Below are 12,766 nucleotides of genomic sequence, written 5' to 3'. Positions count from 1 at the left end.
TCAAACTTGCCAATTCTGTCAATAGATATTCTGTCCATTCAGCTGCCAATCTTCTTAAGTTGGTTACCATCACACCACACAATTTTTGCGCATATAATATTCGAGGCACAAGGAGAAGGGGACGACAGAGGACAAAATGCTTGGACAGTGTTCTCAAAGCTACAAACATGAGTCTGACCAAACTGCGGGAGGCAGTGGAAGACAGGAGTGCCTGGCATGCTCTGGTCCATGGGGTCACGAAGGGTCAAACACGACTAAACGACTAAACAACAACAACAATATTCGAGGGGGCCATTGTTGCATAAAGAAAGAAATTTACCTTTTTTTGGGGTGGTGGTGGCATCTGTTCCAGTTATCCCTAATAAAAAAGGCTTCTGGACATTTGGGGAAAGTTACCTTAAATATATTTTTTATCTCATTATAAATCATCTCCCAAAAATCCCAGGCCACTTTGCACATCCCTTTGTAATGCAGAGTTGGTCTGCCAACAGGCTCAGTGCCTAAAACCAGCTCTCCAAAGAGCACATTCTGGGGGTTCCTGCTATCTTCCATTCTGTGGACATGACCAGGCCAGTGTAGACATAGCTGAGACAGGAGTGTGAACATGTTGGGAATGCAGGTTTGGGAGAGTTTTCATCCTGGCCAACCAGATGCCAATGGGAAGCAGAGAAGCAGGACATGAACATGAGGACACTCTCTGCCCTTGCATTCCCCAGAAGCTGATATTTAGAGGCATACCTCCTATGATACTGGAGGTGGTAAACGGCCATCATGATGAGTAGCCATAGACAGCCATCTCCTCCATGCATTTGTCTAATCCCTTTTTAAAGCCGTCTAAGTTGATGGCCATCATTTGTACTTGTGGGAGCAAATTAAGCATGCACTGTGTTCAGAAGTATTTTCTTTTGTCTGTTCTGAATCCTCCAACCTTCAGTTGCAGGGCCCTGAGTTCTAATACCATGAGAATACTATGGCAGTTGAATTTTACTTCAATACTGGCAAAGGAAAATGAATTTCCCACCACGTCTGAGGGCAAAAGGATAGCTTAGAGGGCAGAGGGAGGGCACATACCACACACAAAGATTCATCTTCTAACACCTTGGTTCTTCTGGAGAGCCAGTGTGGTGTAGTGGTTAAGAGCGGTGGACTCGTAATCTGGTGAACCGGGTTTGCGTCTCCGCTCCTCCACATGCAGCTGCTGGGTGACCTTGGGCTAGTCACACTTCTCTGAAGTCTCTCAGCCCCACTCACCCCACAGAGTGTTTGTTGTGGGGGACGAAGGGAAAGGAGAATGTTAGCCACTTTGAGACTCCTTTGGGTAGTGATAAAGCGGGATATCAAATCCAAACTCCTCCTCCTCCTCCTCCTCCTCTTCTTCTTCCATCCAGCACTTGCCACCTGAAGCAGTTGCCTCGCTTTGCCTAATGATAGGGCTGGCCCTGGTTTTTGTTGGTTTTCTTCCTTCTGTGAGAAAACATTCCATTATCCAATCCCTGCACCTGTAATCTGAAGGGGCACAGTTCAGAAATGATGAGCTGATTGTCTAGACTGGAGTTCATTCTCAGGCACCATAACTAAATCTGGGTGATTCCGTTAAGATGGAGTTGGGAGAAATTTACTGTAGAAAAACATTTTAAGTGGTTCAAAAAGTGACCTAATTGTGTTATCCCTCAATCCTCTTCTTTCTCGTATTGATTTCACTTTGTTTCCCACTAGAGCTTCACAATGGCAACTGAATTAGGCCAGTGTAGTTAATTCTGATGTCTTATTGCCTAGGAAAAGAAAGAAAGAAAAATAATCTGTGTCTATGGAAGCCGTTAGAGCAGGGCAATACCTTTGCCCCCTTCTATTGCAGCTCAGAATTACTAGGCTGTTATATCTGTCTTCAGTGTAATTTAGGAAAAAGAAAAATCCAAGATGATCCATAATAAAAATATCAAAGCAACATACTGAGGTCATTAGTTTTGCAGCAACATCCATATATTGATTTCACACTCTGTAGGTAGAGTTTGGATAGAGACGACATTTGGAAATTGGAGAGGAAATTATTCTGCTGTGTGTATGCTTTCCCGAGAATAAACCTCTTTCCATGTGAACGTAATCCATAAGACTTTCTAAGGTGCCCTGTTTATCAAGTATGCAGAAATACTGAAGGGCATTTGCATCCAGATAGCCTAGCCATTGTCATATTTTGTAACTGGGTGCTCTGAGTGTGACGAGAGACTAGAGAGTGTTGCATATGAAATTACAAGTGCCTCTGATGCTCTGGGTGTGAATTCTGACCAGCTCCCTATTAGGGCAGATCATTATACAGCGAGAATGGGAAACTTGTGGTCACTTGGATGTTGTTGGACTCCAACTCCCATCAGCCCCAGCCAGCATGACCAGTAGGCAGGGGTGATGGGATCTGGAGTCAACAGCCTTTGGAGAGCCACAGGTTCCCCCATTCCCCTTTTCCAGAGATTCCATGTGGATGGTGATTGGATGATCTAACTTATATCCGGTACAGAGAAATCTCATCATTCCCCTGCCCTCCATCTCTGGGTGGGTCACTGCAACCACCTGTTCCTGCAACTAGAAGCCAGCGTGGTGTAGTGGTTAAGAGCGGTAGTCTCATAATCTGGGGAACCGGGTTCGCGTCTCCGCTCCTCCACATGCAGCTGCTGGGTGACCTTGGGTCAGCCACACTTCTTTGAAGTCTCTCAGCCCCACTCACCTCACAGAGTGTTTGTTGTGGGGGAGGAAGGGAAAGGAGAATGTTAGCCACTTTGAGACTCCTTAAAGGGAGTGAAAGGCGGGAAATCAAATTCAAACTCTTCTTCTAGAAGATGTGTTTTGCAGAGAGTGACAAGAGAGAAGGTAGTTCAGAATGGGTCTGTTCCCAGAGTTCTCAGAGCTCAGCAACTCTGAGAACTGAGAACTGAAGGTCTACAAGGAGAATAGGAAGTCTCAGGGCCCTGAACTACAGCTCCCAGATTTCTCCTGGGAAAGCCATGATGCTTTAAAATAGAACGATACTGCTTGAAATGTACTTTATAGTGCAGATGGGGCCTCCCTAACATCAGCAAAAACTAGTGGTGAGGTAGACACCAATCTACATCATACCCTCCAACATTTCTCTAATGAAAATAGGAATAACAACAACAACAACAACATCCCACCCATCTGACTGGGTTGCCCCAGCCACTCTGGGTGGCTTCCAACGTATATAAAAACATAATAAAACATTAAATATTTTTTAAAAAACTTCCCTATACAGGGCTGCCTTCAGACGTCTTCTAAAGGACATATAGTTATCTCCTTGGCTTGGGGGTCACATAACACCATACCCTCCAATATTTCTCTGATGGAAATTAGGGACATTCTGGGATCAAACCAGAAACTGGGATGGCTTCTATAAATCCAGGGCTGTCCCTGGAAAATAGGGTCACTTGGAGGGTTTGGAGAGTGGTTTAGGAAGTTTTCTGTAGACTGCAATGACATCAAGAAGTGCTCTGCTGGATCAACTAGTCCAGCATCCTATTCTCACAGTGTCCAACCAGATGTCCCCATGGCAAGCCTGCAACCAGGACCTAAGGGCAACAGCTCTCTCCCTACTTGTTGCAGTTAGAGGCATTCTGCCTCTGACAGTGCAGGGAGAATACAGTCACCATGGCTAGTAGCCACTGATAGCTGTGTCTTCCATAAATCTGTGAAACATTGATATTATGTTAGAAGTGCATTGGCATTGCTATTGAAATACATATTGATTATTTGTGGGTGTTGCCCTTTAGCTTGAAGACCGTGGGCTCCCTTGAACGCAATTCCCTTTGTGGACAGGTGGCATCGAAATGAAAATCTAATCTAATCTAAAACGCCGACTCAGGAAACAAGCCACTGACAAGCATGAAATTGTCCTCTCTTGTATCCAACCTGGTGCCATGTGGTACTTAATCATGCTCATTAAAAAGCTGTGCTGATCTTGAGCTGCTCGCCTGTTAATAAATAGGGTCTGTTAGCACATTGCTGAGCTGAAAGGAAAGTCAAGACAAAGGGGCTATTGTAATCTCCAGAAGACTTTCTCAAAGTTTGGCCATTTTTCAGCAGTTTTTCTTTCTCAGCTAAAGTTGGAGGCAGATTTCACTCATAGCTGCAAAAGTGTGCATTTTCAAGGCACATCTATTCAGGTCTACTCATAGAATCAAAGAACTGTAGAGCTGTAAGGGATCCCAAGGGTCATATAGTCCAAACCACTGCAATGCTTGAATGTGAACTAGATCATACATAAAGGTAAGGTAAAGGTAAAGGATCCCTGGATGGTTAAGTCCTGTTGAATTTGACTGTGGGGTGAATCTCCACTTTCTGGCTGAGGGAGCCGGCATTTTCTGAGTCATGTGACTAGCAGGACTAAACCACTTCTGGCACAATGGGACACCATGACGAATGCCAGAAGCCACAGAAACACCTTTTACCTTCCTGCCACAGTGGTACCTATTTATCTACTCACACTGGTATCCTTTTGAACTGCTAGGTTGGCAGGAGTTGGTACGAATCAATGGGAGCTCATCTCAGTGCGCAAATTCAAATTGCCGACCTTACGAACGGCAAGCCCAAGAGGTTGGGTGGTTTAGACCACAGCGCCACCCGCGTCATATACATGACAGAGGGCCATCCAACCTCTGCTTAAAAACCTCCAATGAAAGAGCGTCCACCACCTTCCAGGGGAGTCCATTCCACTGTTGAACAGCTCTCTGAAGGAGCTAGTGCTTAATGTCATAATTGTGCATTATTTTCAGAATAATGTTTCTTCCACCTTCAGAGGCTTAGAGGGTGGTGGTCTAGGAGAGGGAATTCTCTGTGATGGCCCCTAAGCTGTGGAACTCCCTCCCTGCAAAGGGACATCTGGAAGCTCCATTGTACGGCTTTTGGAGAATGATAAGGAAAAACCTCCTTACCCTAGTTTCTGACACTTTAGGTGTTTGTTTTAAAGACGTACCTTGTCTTTATGGCTGTAAGTTGTTTTGTTTTGTGTTTTAATGCTGGAACCTGTGCTGGGACCTATGGGTGAAAGGTAATAACTAAATATGTAACTACTGCTTTCTCAGGTTCAGTGAATCCCAGTATGTTAGCTTATGGAAGTTCATGGAAGGTAAGTTTGCCATTCTAAAATTCTCCAAGTGACCAATGCTTTCTCCCCATCCCCTTAAAAAAATTAGATGCCAGTACTCACCATGAATGGGACACGGGTGGTGCTGTGGGTTAAAGCACAGAGCCTAGGGCTTGCCAGTCAGAAGGTTGGAGGTTCAAATCCCCATGACAGGGTGAGCTACTGTTGCTTGGTCCCTGCTCCTGCCAACCTAGCAGTTCGAAAGCACGTCAAAGAGCAAGTAGATAAGTAGGTACCGCTCCAGGGAGAAGGTAAACGGCATTTCTGTGCGCTGCTCTGGTTCGCCAGAAGCGGCTTAGTCATGCTGGCCACATGACCCGGAAGCTGTACGCCGGCTCCCTCGGCCAATAAAGCGAGATGAGCACCACAACCCCAGAGTCGGTCATGACTGGCCTAATGGTCAGGGGTCCCTTTACCTTACTCACCATGAAGTTGTTGCTGTAAGTGCCATACCTTTGACATTTTTGGGGGTGTGTGTGTGCTGGTACTGTGTACCCTTGAGTACCCCCAGGGAAAAAAAGCTCTGCGCTGTGACTCTCCAAAAATCCTATCTGGAGAATTAAGGCCCCTTCTGAAGGAAATGCAATGGGGTTGGAGGAGGTGGTAGCGGAAGGAAGAGAAATATCTAAATTTATCTTACCTTATGACTGAAATCCAATTTGGGCTGATTCTTCCCTCCCCCGGGAGCTGTTGCTTTAAAGACTACTTGACTTGTTTTAGGGGAGCAGTTGAGAAAGTAACATCCTGGCTTGACTACTGCATTGCAGGGCTGCCCTTGAAGACCTCTTGGAAATGTCAGCTGATTCAAAATATAGTAGCTAGACAGGTTTTCTTTGGCAGGTGCTGTGTGAACCACATCTCACCAGTGCTTTTAAGACTTACCTGCAAGCCTGTAGGGTCCATCTATCATTGAGCCTGACCTTCCTGAACTCTACCTGAATGCAGTGACCAGATTGTGATTAGTATATATACTTCTCCCATCTTGCTTCCTCCAGCATATACTTTCTTGAGATTCAAATGTACTTAGGATAAATTTTCTCCATTATGAATTGATCCCCACCCCCCCACTTAAAACTCTCTCTTCCTCGCTAGATTATCTGCTACGTTTCATATTTCCAAGGCTGTAATAATACACGTAGCTTTTTTTCAAAAGTGTTTGTGGTGTTGTCAAAGGAATTTTGGTTTAGCCTCTGAAATGATCCCACCTCAAAGATTCTCTCCCCCCACCCGCTTGCATGCTACCAATTAAAATATAGCCTGAAATGAGCTATTTATTTCAGCCGCTACTGTTGCTACACTGAAAGAGCCTGTCACTCAATGCAAATTTACAAGACCTGGGGAAAAAAAGAGAGGAGAGAATAAAATAAATTGCACACGGATTCCAAGCAATTAATTTTAATTTCAATTTTATTTTTTTTTAAAGAAAAAGAAAAGAAAAGAAAAAAGAAAACATTACAAAAATCAAAACATCCTCATCTATTTTCCAGGAGGGACACTGTAAGCCTCTTTCCCTCATTAATCTACAGTTTTCCTAGCCTAGGAAAATAAAGAGTTCTGCAAATTAGAAAAAATTAAAAAATAAAAAAAGGTAGTCACTAGGATTTCTTGGAAAGTCTCCAGATTAAAGTGTTCTTTCTTTGCTGGCTGGCTCTCTTAATTTCCTAATTTCACACTGTTTCTACTTCATCACCGTCTCCCCATTTTGCCTTCTCAGCTTATTCAACAATTGCCTGAGGTTCTTTGCCACTTTGTAGTTTTATCAAGAGGCAAAAGGAAGGAGGGAGACCTGAAGAGATGTGAGCTCGTTTTGTTTTCTCTTGTTGTGCTGAGGTATTATTCCGCCACAGAAGTTGAATATGTAAATATGATGGAACACCACTGTCAGCTCTTTTGCTGGAACATTTTTCTTTTTCTTTTCCTGGTGAGGACTCAAGTTGAGAGATTACGGCTTCTGTGTTCAGGAGCAAGACACTCAAAAGACACCATATTAACAATGGTTGTTACAAGTAGGAACTGCAACAGAAAATGGCATCATGGAGTGGCCCTCTTCAGGACTCTCCAGTCCAATCTCCCTCCCAGTTTTCCATTGGATTTTTCGGGGTCTGTGGTTTAAGTTCTTATGTGGTTTCTCCTCTATGTTAGGTCTCACCCCCAAAAACATTTCCTGTACTTTTGCGAACTGTGGGCTTTACTAGATTCTGCTGATACATCTCTCTAGTTTTGCTAGATAAGCAACAATCCTAAGCTTTCAGGGATGAAGGTGAAGCTGTAGTCTAAACCACTGAGCTTCTTGGGCTTGCTGATCAGAAGGTCGGCAGTTCAAATCCCTGTGATGGGCTGAGCTCCTGTTGCTCTGTCCCAGCTCCTGCCAACCTAACAGTTTGAAAGCACACCAGTGCAAGTAGATAAATAGGTACCGCTGTGGCAGGAAGGTAAACGGCGTTTCTGTGCACTCTGGTTTCTGTCACGGTGTTACGTTGTGCCAGAAGCAGTTTAGTCATGTTGGCCACATGGCCTGGAAAGCTGTCTGTGGATAAATGCTGGCTCCCTCGGTCTGAAAGCGAGATGAGCGTCACAACTAAAATTTACCCGTATTTTTCGCTCTATAAGACGCACCAGACCACAAGACGCACCTAGTTTTTGGAGGAGGAAAAGAAGAAAAAAAATATTCTGAATCTCAGAAGCCAAAACAGCAAGAGGGATCGCTGCGCAGTGAAAGCAGCAATCCCTCTTGCTGTTCTGGCTTCTGGGATAGCTGCACAGCCTGCATTCACCCCATAAGACGCACACACATTTCCCCTTACTTTTTAGGAGGGGAAAAGTGAGTCTTATAGAGCAAAAAATACGGTATTTAGGAATTTCTGAGCATGCAAATTATATTCTTAGAGAGAGGTGGGGTGGTGGAAGAGGTCTGAATCTGAGACAATCCAGATTAATATCCTTTATTTATTCATAAGATTTATTTCCCATCCTTCACCATAAGGTCCCAGGGTGGGTTACAGCAATACAGTGTACAATTCTAAAGTGGAGCCTCTTGAGGTGGGTGGTCCTCACATCCCAGAGATAGGCAAATTAACCATTCTGGATGGGAGTCACTCTCTCTCTGAAGGAGCTAGTGCTTCATGTCATTTTGTGCATTGTTTTCAGAAACATGCATTTTTGCGTGCACTTTTGGGATGGAGAACTGCGGCACAGAATTCGGAGAAGCAAGTATTCTGAAGGGTAGGTGTGAATTGGTTGAGTTTGTGGTTCCGTTAGTGTGAACTGGGTAAGTTTGCATGTAAATGGATTCAAGTTACAAGAAATAAGATTCCGACTAAACAGCCAGGAAGAACTTTCTGACAGTGAGAGCTGTTTAGCTGTGGAACAGACTTCCTCAGGTGGTTGTGAACTCTCATTCCTTGGAGGTTTTTAAGCAGAGCTTGGATGGCCACCTGTCATGGTTGCTTTGGTTGAGATTCCTCCATTGCAGGGGGTTGGACTAGATGACTCTTGGGGTCCCTTTCCACTCTACAATTCTATGATTCTATGAACAAATTTCTCCGCCATCCCTCCATTCAGCTGAAAATGCAGTGATTCTATTGACCATTCCAAGGTCTGACACTGCAGTGAAGTTGGAGCAGAGCTGGTGCACAAGCCCATGCCTCGTCTCCAGTCCCTCTGAGAATCCATGGAAGGAATGGCTGGAAAGGGCTAATCACCTCCAAAATAATTCATAATCCTAGCTAAAGCAAACAAGAGAGAGAGAGAGAGAGAGAGAGAGAGAGAGAGAGGCGAGATGGCTTTGCACTCCTTGTCTTCCTTATCATCACTGTGTGGCAGAGAGATGCGCAATATGTTGTCCTAGGATTCCTGCTGTTCTGATAACTCCCTTGTCATTTACTTTGCAACCCAACACTTTTATTCAAATGACATCTGGTGTATAATAAGACTTGTGTTTTTTTTAAAGCATCAAAAAGTTGATGGCATGTTCATCACAATAATTATGGGCTGATTCATGCAGTGGCGTAGCGTGGGTTGTCAGCACCCGGGGCAAGGCAAGTAATTTGCGCCCCCTAACCTGTGGATTTGTGCCCCCTAACCCTAATCCCCAAATGTTGCGCCTGGTGCGGCCGCCCCCCCCTGCACCCCCCACGCTACGCCACTGGATTCATGCAATGGCCAGTTTCATGGTTTCAGTTTGCTTTAGCAGTGGCTTTTATTTGGTCACACACCCAGGAGGAAGACTTGGGAGGCCAGCTTTGGTTGAAGGTTATATTTATATTCCTCTTTTTCCTCTTGTACCCCACCCCCTGTGCCTCCCTCAATGCATTCTGGAGGGTCTCCAAGTCTCTGGAACAGATTTTGAGGATCCACAGGAGGGCTTGGAAGAGATGAGAGGGCCTGAAAGAGAGAAGTCCTAACATGCGAGCAGAAGCTCACAACAACAACAACAACAACAACAACTTTTTATTATTTATACCCCGCCCATCTGGCTGGGTTTCCCCAGCCACTCTGGGCGGCTTCCAACAAAATATTAAAATACAACAATCCTTAGATATTAAACGCTTCCCTAAACACTCCTTCACCAGCAATGTTGGATATGTTCCTTTGTTAATATATTCACATGCCACACTTCATCCAAGGAGTTCAGGGGGTATACAATTCATAGAGTGGTCACTCTCTCTTCACAGGTAAATATGAGAATTGTAGCTCCGTGAAAGGAATAGGAGTCTCCTTAATGACTTTTAGCTCCTTTAACAAACCACAGATCCCAGAATTCTTTGTGGGAAGCCAGGACTGTTTAACATGGGAGCAGAGCATATTAAATGTGTGGTGTGAATGTGGCCTAAGTAAATTTCCAGTTTAAACCTTTATAGTCTTTACTGTCTTGTAGGGAGACAAAAAAAACCCTACTCTGCAACATGGCCACCCAGCAAACTTCATACCCAAGTGGGGATCTGAACCTGATTTGCACCTGAAACCCCCTAAACCTAACCTGACCCTCTAACTATGCTGGCTGCTGTTCAAGGACCACCATTTAGTTCTATAGGACAAAGTAAATGAGTTGCAATCTGGAAGCAGCTGACAGCAGGATAAAATCTTTCCCAGGGTAATCTGAGTGGGATCCCTGAAACATTAATCTATCTGGGCTCTTTATTTTTATACTCAGGGACCATCAGCACAAGCGTATGGACTCTAAGAACAAACTTGTGTATTATTATTATTATTGACATGTTTCCAATGGACAAAAGAATCTGTAGCGTCCTAATGAACTGTTCACAAACCACGGTGTCCTACCAAGTGACATTCGAATAGCATCTTCTTGTACGCTCAGGTATGCCCCATGCAAGGAACCAGGAATTGAAAGTGTAAGCAGGTTGAGCTCTTAAATCTTGAGATGTGTCACACACGGTAAAAGCAATCTGTGTTTGACGAGTGTATCTAATGAGCTGAGTCTTGGTAAATCTTCAGCCTTTCATGTCTAAGGACTCACTCCAACGAATGAATGTAGAAAATGTATCTGTTCTCATTTGCATACGTTGTTGGAGAAAGTACTGGAGAGAAAGGAAGGGGGTGGAATCTGACATAGGATAGCTTCTTCTGTGTTACTTTTTAATTAAGAAGCAGCAGCTCCGATCTTATGCAATTAGTAGGATGGCAGAATCTCTCCCCTACACATTGTTCCAACATGTAAGTCCTTGATAGCGCTGCATTTACGAAGTCTTGCGTCTGAGCTATCTTCTAATGATAACGTTTCAGGGGGGGAACCCCTCAAACCCACCAGCCCATAATATCTGCATGATAATCGCTGCGGGCGATATATGAAGTGCTAGACAGGATGTGAAAGCTGGACTAGAGTGTATGATTAACTAATAATATAGTCAAGGGATTGTATAAAATGGTGGCGTGTATGGCTGGGACCCCTTTATTGTTTTGCTGGATTTGTAATGCATATTTAAACTCTGCTTTTCTTTCGACTCCTTTCAAGACGTCAAATCAGACTCTTGGCACACAGAATCTGCTACAGGTAACATATCTGCCCCCTGTTCCTCACCCCTTGCTATAAAACTCTCTCCTCTGCTCACCTTAAAAAATCATGAGAGCTCTTTTTCTTTAAACCATATCCATAAAAGATGAATGGAATCAGTCTTGTTAAATGCAAATGAAGAAGGTAAATGCACATAGCATTCAGCTAATGGCTTGCTAAGGAATGCCATCAGTGTTCCAAGATCTTCTGCAATGATTGAGAGAAATGAGTGCTGCCTTGGCGGCCAGATGCTAAATATATCAAGCTAGTTAAGGAGCTCGACAGATAATATGCATGGTGATGGATCAATATTCTCCAAGGGAGGATGAAAATTCTCACAACACTTCAGGGGGAGCTTGAAAAAAATACACGTTAATTTTTTTTTAAAAAAAGAAGCTCAGAAAAAATGTCTTTTGAAACATTTCAACAAAAATGTATTTTATTAATTTTATATCCCGCCTTTCTTGTGTCAGGCAACATGTGGTTCTGAGGCAGTCTCCCATTTAGGCATCTTTAGCAAAGTGATGGCTTCATGTAGCTTCAGACCATCCCTGTTTCCCAAACTTGGGTCTCCCATTGTTTTTGGACTACAACTCCCAGCATCCCTAGCTAGCAAGACCAGTGATCAGGGATGATGGGAATTGTAGTCCCCAAAGAGCTGGAGACCTAACTTTGGGAAATGCTGGCCTAGATATATACCTCTCTCTCTTTCTTTTAACTTAGGTGTGGAGGACCATTAACACTTCAGAAGGTGTTAGAGTACAACTCCTATCATATGTGATGGTCACAGAAGCCAATAGGAGTTGGAGTCCACCAATATCTGGAGAAGGTCCGTATAGTTAAAGCTATGGTTTTCCCAGTAGTGATGTATGGAAGTGAGAGCTGGACCATAAAGAAGGCTGATCACCAAAGAATTGATGGTTTTGAATTATGGTGCTGGAGGAGACTCTTGAGAGTCCCATGGACTGCAAGAAGATCAAACCTATCCATTCTTAAGGAAATCAGCCCTGAGTGCTCACTGGAAGGACAGATCCTGAAATTGAGGCTCCAAGAGTTTTGCTACGTCATGAGAAGAGGAGACTCCCTGGAAAAGACCCTGATGTTGGGAAAGATGGAGGGCACAAGGTGAAGGGGACGACAGAGGACGAGATGGTTGGACAGTGTTCTCGAAGCCACCAGCATGAGTTTGACCAAACTGCGGGAGGCAGTGGAAGACAGGAGTGCCTGGCGTGCTCTGGTCCATGGGGTCCTGAAGAGTCGGACACAACTAAATCACTAAACAACACCAACACAATTTCTGGAGGCCCATAGGTTCCCCACCCCAAGAATACTGCAAAAGCAGCATCCCCAGACCATGCCTTAGTGGCAGCGCATCTGCTTTGTATGGGGAAAGGTCCAAGTTCAATCCCCAGCATCTCCAGGTAGGACCTGAAGGGACCCCATCTGAAATCCTGGAGCCACTGCCTGTCAGTGTAGAGCAGATTGGGCCACTTCAGGTCCAGGTGGTGGTGCAGCGGTCTTCTAGGTCTAGACCAGGGGTTCTCAAACTTTTTGCTCTGGGCCACACTTTCAGAAAACAAGTGGTCACGCTACACCAATTTTTTTATTGA

Source organism: Podarcis gaigeae (genome assembly GCF_964106915.1).
Source record: "Podarcis gaigeae genome assembly, chromosome: 1".
Taxonomy (NCBI): domain Eukaryota; kingdom Metazoa; phylum Chordata; class Lepidosauria; order Squamata; family Lacertidae; genus Podarcis; species Podarcis gaigeae.
The sequence above is the reverse complement of the archived record's forward strand: the minus strand, read 5'-3'. Positions refer to the sequence as shown.